The sequence below is a fragment of the Phyllobates terribilis genome, unplaced genomic scaffold (assembly GCF_046119375.1).
Source record: "Phyllobates terribilis strain yellow unplaced genomic scaffold, ASM4611937v1 Scaffold_1__5_contigs__length_1240528914, whole genome shotgun sequence".
NCBI classification, from domain to species: domain Eukaryota; kingdom Metazoa; phylum Chordata; class Amphibia; order Anura; family Dendrobatidae; genus Phyllobates; species Phyllobates terribilis.
Window position 1 is genome coordinate 506,988,773 of NW_027362761.1, and position 15,637 is coordinate 507,004,409.

Sequence of the window (15,637 nt, forward strand, 5' to 3'; positions counted from 1 at the left end):
TGCTCTTTAAGCAGTACTGGAATGACTCGGATATTACCCGCTACCCTGACGACGACTTGAGTATCATCGCCAGCAATGGCCAGCCCGTGCCACAGATCGGATTTAAGGAGGTGACCATCAAAATCGGTAGAGTCGAACTGGCAGCACAGGGACTGATCATTGTAGACATTGACAAACATGAGAGCCACCCAAAAATAACTCTAGGAACTAATGTAATTGAGAATTGTCTTGCAGAGGTGATTTTCCTTCTACAGCAGGTTGCCAAGAACGCCAGCTCCGGCGAGCAGCGAGTGCTCCAGAAAGAGATCCGGGCACTGATGCGACAGCAACAGGTGGAACTCTCCGGCGGTGAGATTGGTAGCGTAAGAATGTGTGACCCTTTCCCTATTGCCATGCCCCCAAAAAGCGAAATGATGATTTGGTGCCGGGCAGCTATTGGTCTGAGAGGTAGAGATTACCAGGCAATGGTAGAACCAGTTTACTCAGACAGTAGGCCCACCATTTTGACAGCACGGGGGGTGGTCAATGTACGCCATGGGAGGGTGCCCGTTCGCATAATCAATATCGGGGAGAGGGAAGTGTACCTGCCCCGGTATGCCACGCTAGCAAAATTATATACCATCAACCAAAACTCTATACAGTCTGTGGAACCCTTGCCTCCATCTCACCCGGAGGAAGGTAACGGCTCTAAGAAAGTAATGGAGGATTGGTGTCAGCAACTACACTTGGGAACTGACTCCACTCCCTCCCACCAGAAACAGGGAGTCTACCGGGTGGTTCAAGAGTATGAGAGAGTGTTTAGTAAACACCCGTTGGACTTCGGGCGAGTCAAGGGGGTAGAACACCGCATCCCCACGGGAGATCATCCTCCCATAAAAGAGAGGTATCGACCCGTACCCCCTGCACATTACCAACACGCCAAGGGGATGCTTAGAGACATGAAGGAGGCTGGGGTAATCCGGGATAGCTGTAGCCCCTGGGCAGCCCCGCTAGTTTTAGTCAAAAAGAAAGACAACACCATGAGGATGTGTGTAGATTACCGGAAAATCAACCGTATCACACACAAGGATGCGTACCCCTTACCAAGGATAGAGGAGTCATTGGCTGCTTTAAGATCTGCTAACTTCTTCTCTACCTTGGATCTCACTAGCGGGTACTGGCAGGTTCCTGTAGCAGAGGCGGACCGGGAGAAGACCGCATTCACCACCCCGATGGGACTTAGTGAGTTCACCTGCATGCCGTTCGGACTCTGCAACGCCCCAGGAACCTTCCAACGATTAATGGAGTGCTGTCTGGGCCACAGAAACTTCGAGACGGTCCTGTTGTACCTGGACGATGTCATCGTATACTCCAAAACTTATGAGGACCACCTGAAACACCTGGCGGAGGTGTTCGAAGCTCTGGCGAGTTACGGCCTAAAGGTGAAACCCTCCAAGTGTCACCTCCTGAAACCAAAGGTGCAGTACCTGGGACACGTGGTGAGCGCTGACGGAGTGGCTCCCGACCCCGATAAGATCACCGCAATTAAGGGATGGCCAAGCCCCTCCAGCGTAAAAGAAGTGCGGCAGTTCCTCGGGTTGGTAGGCTACTACCGAAGGTTTATTCCCGGTTTCACCAAAAAGGCAGCGCCTATGCAGGACCTCCTGATAGGCCAGTCCCGGAAGGCCAAGAACCAGAAGCCGCCCTTCAAATGGGAAGAGCTAGAAGAAGAGTCCTTCCGCCAGCTGAAGATGGCCCTCACGGGGGATGAAATCTTGGCGTACCCGGATTATAGCCAGCCCTTCATCCTCTACACCGACGCCAGTAACATCGGGCTAGGAGCCGTACTGTCCCAGATCCAGCAGGGGAAAGAACGAGTAATCGCCTACGCCAGCCGAAAACTGCGACCCACCGAAAGGAACCCCGAGAATTATAGCTCATTTAAGCTAGAGTTCCTGGCCGTGGTATGGGCAGTCACTGAGCGCTTTAAGCATTACCTTGCTTCTTCCCGGTTCACCGTGTACACGGATAACAACCCGTTGACACACCTGGACACGGCAAGACTCGGTGCCCTGGAGCAGAGGTGGATGGCCCGTCTGTCCAACTACGAGTTCATAATCAAATACCGGGCAGGGCGCTCCAATACTAACGCGGACGCCTTGTCCAGGATGCCCAACCTGCCGGACGAAGGAGAAGATCCGGAGGGACTGGAAGAAATTGAACTCCCTGCGTTCCACCGTCATGGGACTATCCAGTATTCCCACCGGGTAAGGAGTAAGCAGGCTGCTACGTTGAACCCCTTACCTCACTACAACTGGGCGGAAACGCAAGACAGCGACCCTGCCGTCCGACTGGTGAAGGAGATGCTGACTCGGCCGGAGGCTCGCCTTGAACCAGACGCTCCGGAGGAAGCCAAACAACTATGGGCAGAGAAGAGTCGACTGTTCCTTTACAAAGGGAAGTTGTGCCGCAGAATGGTTAACTCCCGGACGCATGAATTACTCTGGCAAGTAGTGGTGCCACGAAGAGACGCAGCCATGGTGATGGAGGCATACCACGACGGAGCTGGACACTTCGGGTGGAAGAAGCTGGAGTTCCTGCTGCGCGAGCGATTCCACTGGGTAGGCATGAGGGGAACCATTGAGAAGTGGTGCAGAGACTGTGGCCCGTGCAACCTGAGAAGGAAGGACCGCGCCAGCCAGAAGACTCCCCTGCAGTCCATCGTCACCCGGCAACCGTTGGAACTGGTAGCCTTGGATCATGTAAAACAGAAGTGGCTACGTCTACGCGTTAACCATCGTGGATCATTACTCCCGGTTTCTGGTTGTCGTCCCCGTCAAGGACTTAACGGCTCAAACAGCAGCTAGAGCCTTCCAGCAGCACTTTTGCCGTCCACACGGGTACCCGGACCAAGTGCTGACGGACCAGGGACCTGCCTTTGAAGCGGAGGTCTTCCAGGAATTCTGCAATCTGTATGGCTGCCGGAAGATAAGGACGACACCCTACCATCCGCAGACTAATGGACTTTGTGAAAAAATGAACCAGGTGGTAATGGATCTTCTAAAAACATTGCCCCTGGAAGAACGCAGTCTGTGGCCTGAAAAGTTGCCCGATCTGGTGGACCTATACAACCACATCCCGGTAGGTTCCACCAACTGTACCCCGGCTTACCTAATGAGGGCAAGACCTGGTAAGTTACCTGTTGACCTGGAAATGGGAGTCCTGACACCCGAGGACACTTCACCAGAAACAGACTGGGACACAGAGAGGCAGCAGCAGTACCGGAGAGTACAGGAGAGCGTGGAGCGAAGTCTCTGTCAGGCTAGGGAAAGACAAGAGAAAACTTACAACCAGTATGCTCCCGCTGTTCCCCTGGTACCCGGAGAGCAGGTCTTGAAGAGGAAGAGACGGCTCCACAAGTTGGACGACCAGTGGGAGAAGGACCCGTACACCGTACTGCCCTCAAGCCACGAAAACCCGAAGGTCTGTACCATCAGTAAAGACGGAGGGGAAACCACAGCCATTGTATCCCGGGACCACCTGAAGAAGTGTCCCGAACAACTGAGGAACCCTGAAGAGGAACAAGAAGACCATTGACCCGTAGAGGAAAGGGAAGATATGGTTAGTACCGTGCTCGGGGACTTCCCTCGGTCTTGGACTCAAGTCAATGGTGCAGTTGTGGTACCCGTACTCACCTTCCTCCAACCATCATCCCAAGAACCTACGGAGCAACCGGTAGAGCTGGAAGAACAGCCGGTCCAGGAGGCAGAAGACTCTACACAAGCAGACCCGGAAAATCAACCCTCTGCTTATAGTGAGCATGCCATACCCCTAGTGAGCCAGAGGGCCCATGGACAGCTGCCCAGTTTACCCTTGGCAGCTCCTACACCCTGTAGTTCAGGGCCAGACAGTCAGCTCCGTAGGTCCACTAGGGCCACTAGAGGCCAGCTACCCGCACGTTGGAGGATCTAAATGTTTAAGCTATCTTATAATGTTTACTTGTTTATAGTTGCTTGTGTATAATTTTGTGTTTCTAGTTCTTTTTAGGAGTCCTTGGTGGATTTACCGGGAATCCTTGTACATAGTTGGAGCGTAACCCAGGATGGACTAAAGACTGTTAAGGACTCGGGGCAGGACAGGCCCCTACCTGGTTACGTCTCCCTGTTTTGGTGAAATGGACACCTTGCTTTTCAAAACTGCACCCGGTTGCGGACACGCCGTAACCATCTTATGTGTTTTTCTTATTGTATTGTTATTGTTATACCTTGTTATGTTTTTCTAAAAAAAAATATGTTTAGTCCCGGAGTACTAAATTTCACTAGGGGGGAATGTGACACCCCAGGGGTCTGGTTGCCACAGTGATAGAGATATTACGTCTGAGAGCAGGTGGGAGGTCCTTTGGTCAGGGATCCTGTGCATGCCACACCTCCTGCCCAGTCTTGGGAGGGGAAGGACTTCCCCTATATAAACCCGGGGCTGAGGCAGAGTTAGTGAGAAAGAAGACAGAACAAGAGTAGAGAAGAGAAGCAGCATAGCAAGAAACATCAGGAGCTCTGTGGGGAGCAGTGTTACAACGAGTCAGGGGCTGGCAGCTACAGAGCTCGCCCTGACTGAGAAGATTTCTTACCGGACCCGGAGTCCGAGGCTGTGGGGACTAACTCCTACCCAGCAGCAGAAACCGTCCGGCAGAGGATTTCAGGTCCTCTGGCCCAGAAGCCCGAAGGCACGGTCACACGCGTGGGACCAGCACCGCCATCGTGGAGCGGAAGCCATTAGAAGGCCCCGAGTCACCGGCCATACGGGTGAGCACCACACGGTACACTCAGGGACGTGGGCTACTTATTCCCGCCTCTAGCAAGGTAGCCAGAAGAGTACAGTTAGTTGGGAAGGCCTACAACTCCGCCTGGCCAGGGGAGATCCCATCTGCTCAAGGACTGACCAGGCCCCTATCACTAGCAAGTACTCCGGGAGGGTCTATCTTTGTCACCAGTAAAGACCCTGAACTACACCGCACCGTCTCTGAGTGGTTCCTGCTACCCCCATCATCCACGTCGGCTGCCCTGAGGCCATACCCCTCCCGTTGGGGGTTATACCATCCACGCTGCACCATCCTTCCACCGGCCTCAGCGGTCTGCCCTGCAGCGGCAGCTCCATAGCTGCATTCAACGGGTGGCGTAGTCACCAACCATCTACTGCTAGTACATCGCCGCTCAGTTTGACTCCCTGGGCGCGGACCGGGTCGCCGCCACGAGACTACAACCCTCAAGAGATCCGGCTCCGGGTAAGCTCCCGCGTGCGCAACGCAGCGCGACACAGGCCCAGGGGCGCGTCAATTCTATGATACAATGTTCTACTGTTCATGGAAGAGTCATCAGAAGAAAACCTCTCCTGTGTCCTCACCATAAAATTCAGTATCAGAAGTATGCAAAAGAACATCTAAACAAGCCTGAATCATTTTGGAAACAAGTCCTGTGGACTGATGAGGTTAAAATAGAACTCTTTGGCCACAATGATCAAAGTGGGTGGATTAATCATGCTTTGGGGTTGTGCTGCAGACAATGGAATGGGGAACATTTTACAAGTAGAGGGAAGAATGGATTCAATGAAATTTCAACAAATTCTTGATGCAAACATAACACAGTCTGGAAAAAAGCTGAAGTTGAAAAGAAGATGTCTTCTACAAATGGATAATGATCCTAAACACATGTCAAAGTCCACAATTAACTACATCAAAAGGTGCAAGTTAAAGGTTTTACAATGCCTCCTACAGTTCCCTGATCTGAACATCATTGAAAATCTGTAGCTAGACCTCAAAACAGCAGTGAATGCAAGACGACCCAGGAATCTCACAGAACTGGAAGAATTTTCTAAGGAGGAATGGATGAAAATCCTTCAAACAAGAATTGAAAGACTCTTGGCTGGCTTTAAAAAGCGTTTACAAGCTGTAATACTTTCAAAAGGGGGTGCTACTAGGTACTAACCATGCAGGGTGTCCAAACCTTTGCAACGACCAATTTTCCTGTTTGTAATTTTTAAAATGTAAAAGATGACTATTTTTTTTTCCTAAAATATAAAGGAAATGTGTAATCTTTAACTTTAGGCCTTTAGAGATCATTTTATCTTAAACTTGCTTAACTGTTCACAATAACAGTAATTTTAACCAGTGGTGCCCAAACTTTTACATGCCACTGTACATAGTTTTGTGAGAAGAGATTCAGTATAACCTGTGTTTTAATCATTTACTCTTCTGCTCTTTCTGGGATTTTCGGTCCAGTGGACAGTCCTATCAGTATAGTAGTGCACATAGAGAAATAGCTGTCAATCACTGATAGGACAAAAAAATCAATCCCAGAAAGAGCAAAGGATTAAATTATTAAAACATAGATTATACTGATTTTTTTCTCACAAAGCTACAGTGGTGTGAAAAAGTGTTTGCCCCTTCCTGATTTCTTATTCTTTTGCATGTTAGTCACACTTAAATGTTTCAGATCACAAAACAAATTTATACAGTACAGACCAAAAGTTTGGACACACCTTCTCATTTAAGGATTTTTCTGTATTTTCATGACTATGAAAATTGTACATTCACACTGAAGGCATCAAAACTATGAATTAACACATGTGGAATTATATACTTAACAAAAAAGTGTGAAACATCTAAAAATATGTCTTATATTCTAGGTTCTTCAAACTAGCCACCTTTTGCTTTGATGACTGCTTTGCACACTCTTGGCATTCTCTTGATGAGCTTCAAGAGGTAGTCACCGGAAATGGTCTTCCAACTGTGGCACCCCTGAGGGTTCGACCGCCACAGGGATGCTGCACCTCTTTAATGGAGTGTAGTGTTCCTCCTTTGAGGTAAGAACGGTGCGATAGTCAGGACCCCACCTCCGCATCCAACACCACACTTCTCCCACCAGAGGGGGCTAGTAGTCACTAAGTGCTGCCCCTACTGGATATTGGGAGACTGGGGAACCAAGAGATAGGGGGAACAAACTAGTGGGTGAGGGTGGAGGATTCACATTTTAGTGACACTTTAAATTTCATATTTAATACACAGCCATCTTGGTTCTGGGTTCTTTGATTGTGATCTCCCTCCCTGAACGTGGATCTTGTGTGGACCTCCAGTGGATGGAGACACGGCCCTCGTACCCTGGCCTTGGGTCGAGGGGCAGGTTGCAGATAATGTATGTCTCAGCCCGGTCAAGGACCATGACCAAGAAGGCCCGGAGCTTAGGAGTGTAGCTCCACCGCAAATGGATCGCCGAGGGATGCAGACGGAGCGGTATACGCCACCTGTCCTCGCTAATCTGATCCAGTGAGAGGGATTCCGGCTGCAAGAGGGGTACCGGCCCCCAACACCGGACCTTGCTACTCTACGTCCTGGTCAGGGAAGCCCGGTAGGCCCAGAGGATCCCACCGGGTAACGGAAGGAGCGGAGCTGCCACCCGTACCCTTTTTCTGAGCGAAGTCCAGAGGGAGACCCGGCCTATCTACACACACACAGACAGGAAAGGACCCGGTCTGAAGTCTAGGAACACTCTGGTGCGGGGTCCTGATTGAACACTTGACTAACTCGGAGGTTGTCGGAACCCCCCCTCTCTGGTGACCGCAGAACTCTGCGAGAAGCAGGGAGAAGCCTTTCAACTGCACTCTCCACCGTGAGTAAAAACCCTGGAAGTTAACCCCTATGGCCTCCGGACTCTTTATTCTGTACTACACCGCACTACGCAGCACCAGACCTCCGACACTACAACCCCCTCCATCTTGTCTCTCTGCCCTGAGGGCCCTGCTCCGCCTGTGGGGAGTAGTATCAATGACGGCTGCCACAACATCCCGCCTCAGAGGACTGCAGCAGCGCTGGTGGCCTTCACCAAGTACCACAGGTGGCGTAGTCGAGATCAGCCACTCAACCCGGATAAGCCCATACTACCCTTTTTAATGTGACGGCCCGGTTTGCGTTTAGTTGGACCATCATTTATTTTTCAACAGGACAATGACCTCAAACACACCTCCAGGCTGTGTAAGGGCTATTTGACCAAGGAGGAGAGTGATGGGGTGCTACGCCAGATGACCTGGCCTCCACAGTCACCAGACCTGAACCCAATCGAGATGGTTTGGGGTGAGCTGGACCGCAGAGTGAAGTCAAAAGGGCCAACAAGTGCTAAGCATCTCTGGGAACTCCTTCAAGATTGTTGGAAGACCATTTCCGGTGACTACCTCTTGAAGCTCATTAAGAGAATGTCAAGAGTGTGCAAAGCAGTCATCAAAGCAAAAGGTGGCTACTTTAAAGAACCTATAATATAAGACATATTTCAGTTGCTTCACACTTTTTTGTAAAGTATATAATTCCACATGTGTTAATTCATAGTTTTGATGCCTTCAGTGTGAATGTACAATTTTCATAGTCATGAAAATACAGAAAAATCTTTAAATGAGAAGGTGTGTCCAAACTTTTGGTCTGTACTGTATGTCCCATTACATCTGGCGTAGAAGTAACACAGCATTTCAGAAAAAGAACATCATACCAACAGTAAAATATGGTGGCGGTAGTGTGATGGTCTGGGGCTGTTTTGCTTCTTCAGGGCCTGGAAGACTTGCTGTGGTAAATAGAGCCATGAATTCTGATGTCTACCAAAAAATGCTGAAGGAGAATGTCTGGTCATCTATTCATGACCTCAAGCTGAAGCGCACTTGGGTTATGCAGCAGGGCAATGATACAAAACACACCAGCAAGTCCACATCGGGATGGCTTTAAGAAAAACAAAATTAAGACTTTGGAGTGGCCTAGTCAAGGTCCTCAATAGAGATGAGCTAATAAATTTGCAGGACTTTGGTCTAAAGACCAGGTCATTATTCCATGACCGTTGGATGGGAGCCCTGAGAACCATCCCCTACCTGACAGCATCCGCGGCTCCTCTTTTGATTAGCCGCTCTCATACAATGTAATTTGTGTGTCACACCGCAATGATAAAATTGCGCCAGGCTGGCTAGTTAAAGGGAACCTGTCACTGGGTTTTCCCAATACAAACTTTGGCCAACACCACATTTAACGCCTCTTTGTCAGTAGTCTAGCAACCCACATATAAGCCCCCAACTCCCTCTGCATAGCCCAAATGATACTCATATGACTCAGTCCGATGGATATCACTGGTCTTACTTGGCGCCTCCTGTCTCCCTGCAATTGCCGTCCTGCTGACCTGCTTCATGTTGATGACACGTCCTCTGTAATTTACTCAGTAGCCCCAATCTCATTCCTGCACAGGCTTACTTTGCTTTGACCTGCTGAAGGCAGAACAAAGTACTGTAATGCACATGCGCCAGCCTTACTTTCGGGTCATCTGAGCTTTTTTGTCCTCTCCTGGCACATGCACCTTGCAGTACTTTGCTCTGCCCTCAGCAGAAAGAAGAATGCCTATGCAGAAGCGAGATTGGGGACACTGTGTGGATGATGTAAGACCCCTCAACCACATGAAGCAGGTCATCAGGATGGCGATTGCGGGGTGAGAAGAGGCGCTGAACAAGCCCATCGACGCTCATCAGACCGGACCGCGCCATATGATGGGATTATAAAAAGTATTTTTTTAGGCTATTTAGGCAAAATGTGTTAGGGGTTTATATGCAAATTACTATTCTACTGTAATAGAGGTGGTAAAGGTGATGGCCGTAGTTCATATAGGGAAAAGCTGGTGACAGGTTCCCTTTAACAAAGGAACTACGGATGCCATCAGGTAGGAGATGGTTCACAGGGATCCAGTCTACTGGTAACAGATTTATGATCCAGCTGCTGGAACAGGGTCCTGCCACTGAATTTGCTTATTTCTATTCCCAAAAAATATTAAAGCAATTTTCCACTTCCACCGCTTCTGCTTCCCGACACCAGACCCCCTAAATTAATTCAGATTTCCACACCAGTGAAGGTAAATCATTAATCATCCATAAAATCATCCCTCTCCCTTTCCAGATCCATAAAATCTATTACATCACACACGTTTTTGTGCTACAGTTAGGGACTAATTCCATTGCAGTGAATCAGATACTAATATTTCTATCTAATTCCTTTCTGAAACTGTGTATAATGTATATTGATAGAGAATCGCACGCTGGGAAGATTTCCAGCGATGCCGCTCATCATTTACATATGTCAGACATTATCTGCCTTTCACAGTGTGATAATTACGCTCTGCCAAATGTGGCATGTCTGAAATTTTCCATATGAAATGGTTTGATAAATTGACTTATTAAGAGCAGTGCTGCTTGAAGAGTTTAAATGAGTCCCACATGATTTCGCTTTTCAATAAAAATGAAAAATTTAAGGGCTTACTGATGAATGGAAACAATTTTTGTCAAAACTGCATTGAGATTTACAGCTGTAATTATTTACTTTATATATTTGCAGGGAATTATGTTTTGCATTAATCAGTAAACTCTCTTAACAGGCATATCCATATTATTGCGGAGGCGTGTATATGCACCGTCAGTCCGGGCAGGTTATTGGACTATTATTTTCTATGATGTAATTTCTCCTTGGCAGAGCACAATGAGTTAAACGGTAACACTACATATGATGTCAAGACATCTTTAAGCTAATAGTTCATCCTTATCAGTCTATCATGTTTTCTACTAGATAAGCCCCACTTGGCTGCTCTTTCAAGATGGACATTTTGCCAGTATGACAAACTACCCATCCCGGGGATTAAAATTAAGGCATTTAGCAGATGGTCCTGGTTAGTCTAAATTTCTTTGCTGCGATAAGAAACACAAGGGAATCACTGGATTAAGCTGCAGGCATGGTCTATACCAGAGACACTTCCAGATCATTCTAGTAGCCCCTAGTAGTCTGGTGACACAAGGCTTGGGTATGATGAGCGAGCGAGCTCATTTAACCCTTTCGCTGAGCACACTCTGGTGCTTTCCGAGTATCTTCGGCATACTCGTATATTATATATTATATATATATATATACTCCCTGCGTCTGCATGATTTATGGCTGTTAGTCAGCCTCAACACATGAAGAGATTACCTGTTTTTTAGGGAATCCTCACATGTGTTGAGGCTGTCTAACAGCCATAAATCATGCAGACGCAGAGACTCAAACTTAATATAGGAGCATGCCAAAGATACTCGGAAACCACCCGAGCATGCTTGGCGAAAGGGTTAAACGAGCGTGCTCGCTTATCACTATTTTTAACCTATGCTTTTATTGAGTATTGTCATTACACTGGTTGTATGTACAGTCATGGCCAAAAGTATTGAGAATGAGACAAATAGTAATTTTTCCAAAGTTTACTGCTTCATTTTTTGTAATGGCAATTTGCATATACTCCTGAATGTCAAAGAGTGATCAGCTTAACAGCAATTACTGTACTTGCAAAGTCAATATTTGCCCAGAAAATGAACTTTAACCCCCAAAACACATTTCAACATCATTGCAATCCTGCCTTAAAAGGAGCAGCTAGCATCGTTTTAGTGATTGATCCATTAACACAGGTGTGGGTGTTGATGAGGACAGGGCTGGCGATCAATCAGTCATGATTAAGTAAGAATGACATCACTGGACACTTTAAAATGAGGCTGGTTTTAGGTATCATTGTTTCTCTTCAGTTAACCATGGTTATCTCTAAAGAAACACGTGCAGCCATCATTGCACTGCACAAAAATGGCCTAACAGGGAAGAGTATCGCAGCTACAAAGATTGCACCTCAGTCAACAATCTATCGCATCATCAAGAACTTCAAGGAGAGAGCTTCCATTGTTGTCAAAAAGGCTCCAGGGCGCCCAAGAAAGACCAGCAAGCGCCAGGACCATATCTTAAAACTGTTTCAGCTGCGGGATCGGACTACCAGCAGTGCCGAGCTTGCTCAGGAATGGCAGCAGGCTGGTGTGAGTGCTTCTGAACGCACTGTGAGGCGGAGACTCTTTGAGCAAGGGCTGGTTTCAAGGAGGGCAGCAAAGAAGCCACTTCTCTCCAGAAAAAAACATCAGGGACCGACTGATATTCTGCAAAAGGTACAGGGAGTGGACTGCTGAGGACTGGGGCAAAGTAATTTTCTCTGATGAATCCCCTTTTCGATTGTTTGGGACATCTGGAAAACAGCTTATTCGGAGAAGAAGAGGTGAGCGCTACCACCAGTCTTGTCTCATGCCAACTGTAAAGCATCCTGATACCATTCATGTGTGGGGTTGCTTCTCGCCAAGGGAATCGGCTCACTCACAGTCTTGCCTAAAAACACAGCCATGAATAAAGAATGGTACCAGAATGTCCTCCAAGAGCAACTTCTCCCAACCGTCCAAGAGCAGTTTGGCGCCCAACAATGCCTTTTCCAGCATGATGGAGCACCTTGCCATAAAGCAAAGGTGATAACTAAATGGCTCATGGAACAAAACATAGAGATTTTGGGTTCATAGCCTGGAAACTCTCCAGATCTTAATCCCATTGAGAACTTGTGGTCAATCATCAAGAGACGGGTGGACAAACAAAAACCAACAAATTCTGGCAAAATGCAAGCATTGATTATGCAAGAATGGACTGCTATCAGTCAGGATTTGGTCCAAAAGTTGATTGAGAGCATGCCAGGGAGAATTACAGAGGTCTTGAAGAAGAAGGGGCAACACTGCAAATATTGACTTGCTGCATTAACTCATTCTAACTGTCAATATAACCTATTGGTACTCATAATATGATTGCAATTATATTTCTGTATGTGATATAAACATCAGACAAACACTAATAAAAACCAGAGGCCAGCAGATCATGTGAAAATATAATTTTGGTGTCATTCTCAAAACTTTTGGCCATGACTGTATAGTATCCTACAATGATAGGAAATCTAGATTGTGAGTCCCAATGGGGACAGTGCTGATAATGTCTGAATTGTAAAGCGCCGCGGAATATGTTGGCGCTATATAAATAAAAACATTATTATTATTTATTATGCACATGAACATCATTAAAACCAGTCAAATATTTCTATAACTCAGTATGTCCGAGATATTCCTACAGAGTGCCACTGAAATAAACTGCATTGTCCAAAAGTTGAATAATGTAGATTTCTTCAACATGCGTGGAGTTAAAAAAAAAATCACAGATTCCAATTATGTAATTATTATTTCTGAACCCATTTTTAAGCCTGGAAACAGTGCTTGCTGTGAATGCTAAGCAATCATTTATGAGTCTAGGAGTCCTGGTTTATTATTTCTCAAAATTTACAAGTCCAAGGATGCAGGGCTATCCAAAGTATGGGCTGTCTGTTGGCTTACTGTGAGGCAATGAAAGTGAGTTCAGTCATAAGAATTGCTGAGTTTGCCTATATCTTTTCAGGGATCTACATATCGGAGTTTAAGGGTGCATTCTGAAATATTTTGCCTGGCCTAAAGGCACAAGGGCACTCAGTGACAGTGATCACATAGCTGCAAGTCCATATGCCTGTAGACACAAGAATGGACAGCTATGTATGTACATAAAGCAAAGTTAAAGGGGTTGTCCAGGATTGGGGTTCAAGTCTGCAGTCACTTTATTTGACTGTAGATTTGTGAATCCTGTAGCAAAGCCAGGTATGACTTGGTTAAATCCTAGCACTGCATGTCTTGATTAGATGTAACTGGCTAGCTTTAACTAAGGACCAGGGCCTGTGTTCATTGGGTTTGTCAGTCTGCTGGATGAAGCAGAGTTGAGTGTGCTGCTGGTGAGTGACCAGCAAAAATGTGAGCTGTATCTGGGAGAGAGACAAGCAAGGGTCTTTCTCTGAATGGAGACTGCACGGGTCAGTTAGGAAAGCTGAGCAGTCTGTGTGTTGAAGCTGCAGCGTAACGTGTGGAAGCTGTAGACTGTTCAGTTGCTGGAGCTCAGGCTGAAGGGAATACCGAAACTTGGTAGAACTGTTCCTCTTCTGTGTACAAAGTTTGATCCGGGAGAAAGGACTGTAATCTGTTGATGTGAGCCCACACTTACATATGTGCCCTACTAAATGAACTGTTTATTTGCTGTGATAAGTTTGTACCTAGAAGAGGCTGTTTTGGTTTTGAATCCCTTGGAGTTTTATGAAAGCAATAAAACTGCACATGTTTGGACCAAACTGCATTGCCTGTGCAAATGCTATCTAATGCCTACCAGAGAGAGGGAATCCCTATAATCCTCACAGCGAGCTCAGTGTGCGCTGTCAGGACTCACCAGCTCCAGGTACTCATGGGCGTGTGACTGCAAGTATGTGATTTGGATACATGCGGTCATGTGCCGACCAGACTTGCGTGGCATCTCTCAATACAAGTGAATTGAGCGAGGCTGGACATGTCTAGTCAGAATGTGGCCGGAAGAATGCAAATCGCATAATTGCAATTTAGGCTTAAGCATCGCTCGTTAAGGGTAGAAGAATTTTAAACCAAAAATATCTCCCCCCTCATTTTATTTTTCTTAAAGTGTAACCATCATTTTAATTTTAATTTTAGAAATCAATAGTATATATGAAAATAATAAACTCTGTAATATATCATATCAGAGGAATCTGCTTCTTTCTTCGCCAGGACTGATCATTCTCAAAATTCTCAATTCACAGGTAAAATCTGTTTTCAGTGAAGGCAGAATGTTACATTAATGAGATAAGAGATGAAAGTTGGTGCTGATAAGATTCTATGTAGAAGAGAGGGAAGAGCTTTAGGCAGAGCTCCTCCCTCCTTCTCCTTCTTCAATCTCATGATATTCTATTACGTCATGGTAGATAGGCTCAAACTCAATCTGACACACTATTATGGCATACTGACGGCGAAGATGTTTGTCAGCTGTACCGTACATCTGACACGCTGCTGCAATGGTCTATGATAGCACCAATACTGATTTAATCCCCTAGATGCTGCAGAAGTGCCTAATAGGTCAGTATTAAACTTACATGTAAAATACGCTGCAAAACCTAGTTAATAAATTTTTTACTGTAAGCCATTGCTTTTAGATTACGGCAACATAAAAAAACATAATTTTTTTAAAAATATTATTTTACTGTAAAAAGGTTTGCAAAAAAATTGTGCATATTTAGTAGCACCATGTCCATAACAAACCGGACTATAAAGTTAGCATGCTATACAGTGGGGAAAAAAATTATTTAGTCAGCCACCAATTGTGCAAGTTCTCCCACTTAAAAAAGATGAGAGAAGCCTGTAATTGACATCATAGGTAGACCTCAACTATGAGAGACAAAATGAGAAAACAAATCCTGAAAATCACATTGTCTGATTTGGAAAGAAATTTTTTTCAAATTTTGGTGGAAAATAAGTATTTGGTCAATTACAAACAAGCGCTCTGGCTCTCACAGACCTGTAGCTTCTTCTTTAAGAGGCTCCTCTGTCCTCCATTCATTACCTGTAGTACTGGCACCTGTTTGAACTTGTTATTAGTATAAATGACACCTGTACGCAACCTCAAACAGTCACACTCCAAACTCCACTATGGTGAAGACCAAAGAGCTGTCGAAGGACACCATAAACAAAATTGCAGCCCTGCACCAGGCTGGGAAGACTGAATCTTCAATAGGCAAGCAGCTTGGTGTGAAGAAATCAACTGTGGGAGCAATAATTAGAAAATGGAAGACATACAAGACCACTGATAATCTCTCTCGATCTGGGACTCCACACAAGATCTCACCCCGTGGGGTCAAAATGATCTCAAGAA